Raw genomic sequence first — 9518 nt, 5'->3', positions numbered from 1 at the left:
CAGCAGCACCACAGGCTTTCTTTTATACGGGAGTACAACCCCGAATCCCCTTGGAGGACTGCCTTCGAGCCGCTCGAACAGGGGAAGGGGACACTTGGCAGGAGAGGGGACCGCAGACCTTGTAGTCATAAGTTAGCATGCTGCTAAAAGACTATTTGAAACGAATGCTGATTACATATATTTGTTTTTGTTTTTGTTTTTGTTTTTTGAGACGGAGTCTCGCTCTGTCGCCCAGGCTGGAGTGCAGTGGCCGGATCTCAGCTCACTGCAAGCTCCGCCTCCCGGGTTTACGCCATTCTCCTGCCTCAGTCTCCCGAGTAGCTGGGACTACAGGCGCCCACCACCTCGCCCGGCTAGTTTTTTGTATTTTTTTTAGTAGAGACGGGGTTTCACCGTGTTAGCCAGGATGGTCTCGATCTCCTGACCTCGTGATCCGCCCGTCTCGGCCTCCCAAAGTGCTGGGATTACAGGCTTGAGCCACCGCGCCCGGCCGATTACATATATTTGAAAGTGGTCAGCATTATTGAAGCTCCAGCTTTTTTTTTTTTTTTTTTTTTTTTTGAGACTTTGAATCTCACTCTGTCACCTAGCCTGGAGTGCAGTGGCACCATCTCGGCTCACTGCAACCTCCACCTCCCAGGTTCAAGCAATTCTCCTGCCTCAGCCTCCCCAGTAGCTGAGATTACAGGTGCCCACTGCCATGCCTGGCTAATTTTTCTATTTTTAGTAGAGACGGGGTTTCACCATGTTGGTCAGGCTGGTCTTGAACTCCTGACCTCAAGTGATCTGCCTGCCTTAGCTTCCCAAAGTGCTGGGATTGCAGGCGTGAGCCACCGTGCCCAGCCAAGATCCAGCATTTTTGAGACTTGAACCTTTCTTTCTTTGACTGACATGTATTGTGAAGCTCAAAATAAGAGTTATGTATTTTGGGAGCTAGTCATCACTCTAGTTCTGTTCCTATAGAGCTATGACTGAACCTCCGGCCTCTTCCCTGGGTTCTGGAAACCTTCAGGTACCTGTGGCCCCCAGAGCAATGGGCAGGAGACAGGAAGGCTTCTGGTGACCCGATGGCCCCACACAAGGCTGGGATCTTGGGACACAGGCACTGCATCATTCACTGTTCACTGTTTCCCTGGATGGGCTTCAGGAGTGGATGAGAGCCCAGGGCCAAGCCCCCTCCTCTTTTGTTCCGCCCAAGCCCCTTCCCTCCAGCTGCCTTTCCTCCTTGAGTCCTCTGTGATCCCCCCTCCAGCTCAGTACCTGGGGCTGGCACCACTCCCCAGGGATCCCGATAAAGTCACAGAGCATCTGCCCAGTGCCTGAGATGGTGTAAGTTGGGGAAGGTGGGTCATCCTGTTAGTCGCTCTTGCCCCGCCTGGAGCCCCTGGTGGTCCTTTAGAATTGTGGATTCTCTAGGTTCCTTTCCCTAGACTCCTTCCCTTCTCACTCCACTCATGCTCTGGGCCAGGCCCACCACGTCTCCTGGCAGCCAACTATCTCATGCCAACTGCCTTTGTTCTCTATTCCCTTTGCCAAAACCATATTTTCTGGTGAATCCCTCTTCTACTTCAAGGTTCAGCTCAAGTGCCACCATATAAGTGAAGCTGTCCTCAGTCTACGCTAGGTGGCCCCATGGAACTTTTTCTCATCACCATCGTAGCAGTCATGACTCTGTTTTGACCTCCACCTCTCCACTGGAGAGTGTGTTCTGTGGAATGAACTGGCTCGTAGTGTGACCTGTGAACCTCCAGCGCTTGGCTCTGTGTTGCTCATTGAGTATTTGTTCTTGCAGTAGCCCCTCACCAAGAGAGGCCCCTGTTCTGGGATGTGAGCCAGAGAAAGTCCCAGACTCATAACTGCATGTGTCATACTCGCCCTCCACCTGGCTCCCCCTGGCCAGATCACAGCCCCCTCCTGCTGCAGGGCCTGTAGTGCCAGGCTGGTTGCAAGACAGGGGGTCCTCACCTCTGAGACAACCATGGCTTGGCCCATTGGCACCCCACCTGGGATGCAGAATGGAGCAGCAACAGCTGGCACTGAACACTATTTCCCCAGCCCTGGGCATCCATCTCCTGTAGCTGTTCCATCATCCCATGGCTTTACCAAACCCCCTTGCTGCACTGAAGAGCCTGGACAGCAAGTGGGTTCAGAGTGGGAAGAGAGGGCTAAAGGCATCTTCCCTGTCTTCTCTCCTTCCCCTTCCTCCCGGCAGCTGCAGCTGTGCTGCGTGATGTGGAACACAGCACAGTCTTAATTACTGCTCAGCCCTGCTCATTAGTGCCTCTGGAAGCCCAAAAGCCAGAGTTAGGAAGCCTCAATCACAGTGGAGACCCAGGCTGCAGGCCTCCTGGGTGATCGCTAGTCCTGTGTCTCCTGAATTGTGTCTGTGTGACTTGGGACCTCTTTGGGGAAATCCAGCAAAAGACACTCCCCCCAACCGCAAGACTGGGGAAGGGCAGAAGCTGGAGGGAGTCACTGCTGGATTAACCTTCCTCATGCGCCAACTCTGATCAAATACCTGTAATGTTTCTCTTGCTGACAGCATAGAGCCTGGAGTCCTTGGCTTAGCAGTCAAGCTCCTCCACAATCTGGTCCCACAGGACTTTCCCAACCTGATTTCCTCCTTCAATCCTGGCAGACAAGGAGGGAAGGTAAAGGCTAGGACCCTTCGTGGGCTCTTACTGGTGTGTGCAGAGCATTTCAGGGACAGCATATGGTGGAACACATGAAACTCCACTGTGATCAGAGAAAGATGAACGAATGATTAAATAAACCAAATGTGCTCAAATCCCGCACACTGATGACTTCCCTGCTTTTGGAGTGACCTAGCAAGGAGCCTGGTGTGTTGTTCAGCATGCACTTTTTTTTTTTTGGTTGTGAAAAGGAATAAAGAACCATGAAGTGCCTGAAGACTGAGCAAAAGGAAGCTGAGTAGAGGAGGATAGAAGGGGCGAGCCTTGAAAACTATAAATCTATAGGCCCAATTTCAGTATCTGGAAAAACTCCTTCAAAATATCAATTTTTGGCCGGGCGTGGTGGCTCAAGCCTGTAATCCCAGCACTTTGGGAGGCCGAGACGGGCGGATAACGAGGTCAGGAGATCGAGACCATCCTGGCTAACACGGTGAAACCCCGTCTCTACTAAAAAATAAAAAAAAAAAAAAAACTAGCCGGGCGAGGTGGCGGGCGCCTGTAGTCCCGGCTACTCGGGAGGCTGAGGCAGGAGAATGGCGTAAAAACCCGGGAGGCAGAGCTTGCAGTGAGCTGAGATCTGGCCACTGCACTCCAGCCTGGGCGACACAGCGAGACTCCGTCTCAAAAAAAAAAAAAAAAAAAAAATCAATTTGTAAACAGCCTAGATCAAATGAGATAATGCTCATAAAAGCACTTTTTGAACTGCAAAGGGTTAGAAATATAAAGCATTGGCCGGGCGCGGTGGCTCAAGCCTGTAATCCCAGCACTTTGGGAGGCCGAGACGGGCGGATCACGAGGTCAGGAGTTCGAGACCATCCTGGCTAACACGGTGAAATCCCGTCTCTACTAAAAAATATGAAAAACTAGCCGGGCGAGGTGGCGGGCGCCTGTAGTCCCGGCTACTCAGGAGGCTGAGGCAGGAGAATGGCGTAAAAACCCGGGAGGCGGAGCTTGCAGTGAGCTGAGATCTGGCCACTGCACTCCAGCCTGGGCGACACAGCGAGACTCCGTCTCAAAAAAAAAAAAAAAAAAAAAAGAAAAAAGAAAGAAATATAAAGCATTATTCTGTAATATTTCTGTTCAGTGCAGACTTTAAGACAGATGCTATGGGGAGGCTGGAGATTTATAATGGCTCATCACCCATGAGGTGCTCATACAATTTGGGCTGTTTCATTTAATTAGTCATTGCCTCTCATGTAGACTACTGCAGAAGCCTCCTAAGTGGCCTCCCCACCTCTGCATTCTCCCCTGTTCCATTCATCTTATATGCCACCGTCAAGTTAATCTTCCTGATGCACAGCTCTAATCAAATACCTGTAATGATTCTCCTGCTGACTGCACAGAGCCTGGAATCATTGGCTTAGCAGTCAAGACCCTTCACAGTCTCGTCCCCCAGGACTTTCCCAAACTGATTTCCTTCCTTCCATCACGGCAGGCATGGGCTCAGGAAGATCAAGTCACTAAACCCAAGACCACACAGATACCAAGTGGCAGATCATAGAGTCAAACCTTCAGACCCCAACATCTGACTCCCAGACAATTCTGAATCCATCACTTCCTCACTTTGATGGTGCAATGGACTGTGTGTTTGTGTCCCTCTAAAATATACATGTTGAAACACTAATCCTGAGGTGGAACTTTGGGGAGGTAATTATGTCATGAGTGTGGACCCTTTATCAATGGGATTAGTGCCCTTACAAAAAGGGGCCAGAGACCTAGCTAGTTCTCTTCTGCCACGTGAGGATACAATGAGAAGTTGACAGTTGGTGATATGGTTTGGCTGCATCCCAACCCAAGTCTCATCTTGAATTGTAGTTCCCACAATCCCCACATGTGGTGGGAAGGACCCAGTGAGAGGTAATTGAATCATGGGGGCGGTTTTCCCCATGCTATTCTTGTGATAGTAAGTTCTCACGAGATCTGATGGTTTTAGAAGGGGCTTCCCCCTTCAACTGGCTCTCATTCTTCTCCTTCCTGCTGCCCTGTGAAGAAGAACGTATTTGCTTCCCCTTCTGCCATGAATGTAAGTTTCCTGAGGCCTCCGCAGCCATGCCGAACTGTGAGCCAATTAAACCTCTTTCCTTTATAAATTACCCAGTCTCTGGTATGTTCTTATAGCAGCATGAGAATGGGCTAATACAGCTGGAGACCCAGAAGAGGGCTTTCTCCCAGAACTGGACCCTGCTGGTCCCCAAATCTCAGACTCCAACCTCGGAACTGTGAGAAATAAACCTGACTAAGGTTAGACCTGACTAAGACAAATGGATACTGCTGCAGTGATCTTTCCACATAGAGCCTTTTCTCCTCTTTGCAAAAATTTCCTTAGGACAAATTCCCAGGAGTGGGATTACCAGGTCAAAAGACATTAATATTTTAAATGGCTGTGTGAATTGACATAATGCTTCACAAAAGAACTGGGCTGATTTATATTTTAGCCAATGATGTAGATATATACAAGTTTCACCAGCCCCTCGTGGGATCTTAGCCCTTCTAATGCCTGCTTCCTAACGGCATAGTTAGAATGTATTGAAAAAGTCATTTGATTTGTTCATGTGTTATTCAGGGATTGCTTTCATCTCCTCCAAGTCTTTGCTCAAACGTTCTCGGTGTGGTCTACCCCAACTACTCTATTTCAAATGAAAACACTCCCTCCTCCTGCACTTGTTACTCTCCTTATTCTGCTGTTTTTCCATATTATTTGGCATCTTATAATAGAATACATACTTTTTTATTTATTATGCATATCCTTTTTAAAAAACGTGCTGAAAACTCTTTATAATAATGGGGGACAATGGCCAGGCATAGTGGCTCACGCCTGTAATCCCAGCACTTTGGGAGACTGAGGTGGGTGGATTACAAGGTCAGCAGTTCGAGACCAGCCTGGCCCTATGGTGAAACCCCGTCTCTACTAAAAACACAAAAATTAGCCGGGTGTGGTAGTGCACACCTGTAGTCCCAGCTACTCAGGAAGCTGAGGCAGGAGAATCACTTGAACCCAGGAGGCAGAGGTTGCAGTGAGCTGAGATCACGCCACTGCACTCTACGCCACTGCACTGGGCAACAGAGGGAGACTCCATCTTAAAATAAGTGAATAAATAAAATAATAATAATAATGCAGGAAAAGTATGTATAGCAAACTTTCAAAATTTAAACTCCTTCCACATTTAATTCTTCAGCATTATGTATACTTTTGATTGTACATCTCCCGCCGACCACGACCCCTACTAGAATGTAAGTTCCATTTTGTCTATTTAATTTGCTGATGTGTTCCCAAAACTAGAACAGAGCCTGGGGCATAGCAGGATCATGAGGGTCAAACAAGATGATGCCCATATATAGCCTGCGGTGGGCAGCACCTGGTACAGAGCTCATGATGAACCAGTATCCTCTTCCTCTTACATGTCCACCAACAGGAGAATATAAATTATGATATATAGTATTATAAATTGGCTAGGTGCGATGGCTCATGCCTGTAATCCCAACACTTTGAGAGGCTGAGGCAGGAGGATTGCTTGAGCACAGGAGTTTGAGACCAGCCTGGGCCACATGGTGAAACCCCCCTCCATAAAAAATACAAAAAAATTAGCCAGGCCTGGTGGCATGCGCCAGCCTGGGGTGGGAGGATCAACTGAATCCGGGAAGTCAAGGCTGCAGTGAGCTGTGATCATGCCACTGCATTCCAGCCTGGGTGACAGAGTGAGACTCTCTCTTTCAAAAAAAAAAATCAAGTAAAAAAATTAAATTATAAATCATTAAAATGATAATTACAAAGAATATGCAGCAGTATGGAAAACAGTTTATAACTAATGTTAGGTGAAAAAAAGCAGACTACAAATTTGTCCATGATTACAACTGAGTAAAAATAATTTAAGATCTATGCAAAAATAAAGAGAGAAGATGATGGGCTCATGGTGAGGAGCTGTTAAGCAGGGATGAAAACTGATGTGCCCAGAAGCAGATTTTAAAAGCAGATTCTCTTTGAAGCATCTTTTTTCATACTACCTGATAAGCATCTTGCTACATGGCAGTAGCAGCAGTAAGATGGGTGATATCAAAGGGAACTATCTGGAAACATTTATTTTCAATCCAAAATGGAGCCTTATGTTTGCCATAAATCTACATACTCCACTTTTCCAGATGACTACAGTTGCAAAGTAGACTTTGCTTTGACAACTGATGCCAGGACAATAGTATGTTACTATCCTTCTACAGACATCCATATGAACGCACAAAATCTATCCCTTGACCAGATCCTGTGTATAATAATGAAGAAACACATGGTCAAGAGCTGAAAACTAGAGAAGAAAAAAGTGAACACCTTGAGCGAGAACCCCTAATAGAACAACTTAGCAAAATGTTATTTATACTAAGTACAGTTGGTATCTTCGTGGACAATATCACAGATGTCAGAAGAAACTGAATCCTCCAGAAGACAGATGATATTGAGGTTCTTAGGGAATTAAAGAGAAATATTACCCTCTGCCTCATTTGCCATTGGAGAAAGTGCAATGTGGTATATGCACTAATAATAATAATAACATATCTTTTCATATTTAAAAAAAACCCCACAAAATCTTTAGGAGGCTGAGGTGGGTGGACTGCTTGAGTCAGGAGTTTGAGAGCAGCCTGAGCAACATAGACCCCATCTCTAAAAAAAAATTAGCCAAGCATGGTGATATGTGCCTGTGGTGCCAGCTACTTGGGAGGCTGAGATAGGAGGACTGCTTGAGCTCAGGAGGTTGAGGCCGCAGTGAGCGGTGATCATGCCTCTGCATTCCAGCCTTGGTGACAGAGCAAGACCCTGTCTCAAACAACAACAACAAAAATCAAAATCTATGCAAAATGTAAACCCATTCTTGTGCTAGTCTTGTGGGAATGAAGATTAATTTACCTAAAAATGCTCCTCTGGTTTTTGTAAATCTTTTTGTTACTTTTTAAAAATATAAATTTGGCCAGGCATGGTGGCCCCCACCTGTAATCCCAGCTACTCAGGAGGCTGAGGCAGGAGAATCACTTGAATCCAGGAGCCGGAGGTTGCAGTGAGCCGAGATCCCACCACTGCACTCTAGCCTGGGCAACAGAGTGAGACTCTGTCTCAAAAAAAAAAAAAAAAAAAAAAAAAAAACCCATACATATATATACATATAAAATATAAATTTAAGGGATACAGGTGGAGTTTTATTACATAGATATATTACACAGTGGTGAAATCTGGGCTTTTAGTGTAGCCATCACCTAAATAATGCACATTGTACCCCCTGATTTCCCATCCTTCACCCACCTCCCACCCTCCTACCCTCCCAAGTCTCCAGTGTCTACTATTCCACACTCTATGTTCATGTGTTCACATTATTTAGCTCCCACTTATAAATGAGAACATGTAGTAAAAAATATGGAACACTTCACAAATTTGCATGTCATCTGTATCAGTCCACTTTGCATTGCTCTAAAGGAATGTCTGGCCAGGCGCGGTGGCCCATGCCTGCATACCCAGCACTTTTGAAGGCCGAGATGGGTGGATTGCTTGAGCTCAGGAGTTCAAGACCAGTCTGGGCAACATGGCAAAACCTGTCTCTACAAAAAATACAAAAATTAGCCGGGCATGGTGGCACACGCTTGTAATCCCAGCTACCCAGGAAGCTAAGGTGGGAGGATGACTTGAGCTTGGGAGTCAGATGTTGCAGTGTTCCAAGACTGTGCCTGGGTGACAGAGTGAGACTCTGTCTCAAAAAAAACAACAAAAAAACCACACACACAAAAAAACGGAAGACCTGAGTGAGACTGGGCAATTTATATATAAAGGAAAGTGGTTGATTTGGCTCATGGTTCTGCAGGCTGTATGAGAAGCATGGCACGAGCATCTGCTGCTGGTGAGGCCTCAGGAAGCTTACAATCATGGTGGAAGGCAAAGCAGACCCAGTGTGTCACATGGCAAGAGAGGGACCAAGCAGGAGGGAGAGAGAGAGAGAGAAAGCGGGAGAGAGCAGGTGCCAGGCTCTTTTAAACAACCAGAGAGAGAGAGAGAGAGCTCACGTGAACTCAGAGTGACAGCTCACTCACTACCATGAGGACAGCACCAAGCCATTCATGAGGCAGCCGCTCCCACGACCCAGATATCTCCCATTAGGCCCACCTCCAACATTGGAGGTCACTTTTTTTGTGTGTGATGGAGTTTCGCTCTTGTTGCCCAGGCTGGAGTGCAGTGGCATAATCTTTTTTCACTGCAACCTCCACCTCCCAGGTTCAAGTGATTCTCCTGCCTCAGCCTCTCGAGTAGCTGGGATGACAGGTATGTGTCACCACACCTGACCCAGTTTTTGTATTTTTAGTAGAGATGGAGTTTCACCATGTTGGCCAGGCTGGTCTCGAACTCCTGACCTCAGGTGATCCACCCACCTCAGCCTCCCAAAGTGCTGGGATTACCAGGCGTGAGCCACCACGCCTGGCCTGAGGTCACACTTTAACATGAGATTTGGAAGGGACAAAACATCCAACCCATCTGATCATCCTTGCGCAGGGGCCGTGCGAATCTCTGTATGTTCCAATTTTAGTGCATGCACTGAGGAAGAGAATACTTGCTTTTTATTCTGATACAATTTCAAATTTACAGAAAAGTTGAATGTACCAGGAATTTCCAAATACTCTTTACCCAGATTCACTGATGTTACCACATTTGCACGTGCTTGCTCTCTCTCTCCCTCTTTTTCTCTCTGCATATAAATGCATTTCCTAAGAATAAACACATAACCAACCAAAGAATAGAGTCTCCATTATTTGTACTATTTTCTCATTTAAAAAGGCTGAGGAAATGTGTGTTCTTTTCCT

General features: G+C 46.8%; 2 pseudogenes; one reads left to right on the top strand and one right to left on the bottom strand.

Moving 5' to 3' along the window:
- Nucleotides 1-5710: 5710 nt before the first annotated feature.
- LOC100429960 (large ribosomal subunit protein mL42 pseudogene) lies at nt 5711-7741 on the top strand (annotated as a pseudogene).
- A 1434-nt stretch (nt 7742-9175) lies between these two features.
- On the bottom strand, nt 9176-9268 carry LOC114679814 (U6 spliceosomal RNA; annotated as a pseudogene).
- Nucleotides 9269-9518: the final 250 nt, after the last annotated feature.

Source organism: Macaca mulatta, chromosome 7 (assembly GCF_049350105.2).
Source record: "Macaca mulatta isolate MMU2019108-1 chromosome 7, T2T-MMU8v2.0, whole genome shotgun sequence".
Classification (NCBI taxonomy): domain Eukaryota; kingdom Metazoa; phylum Chordata; class Mammalia; order Primates; family Cercopithecidae; genus Macaca; species Macaca mulatta.
Note: the sequence above shows the minus strand (reverse complement) of the source record. Positions and strands in the feature narration are given on the sequence as shown.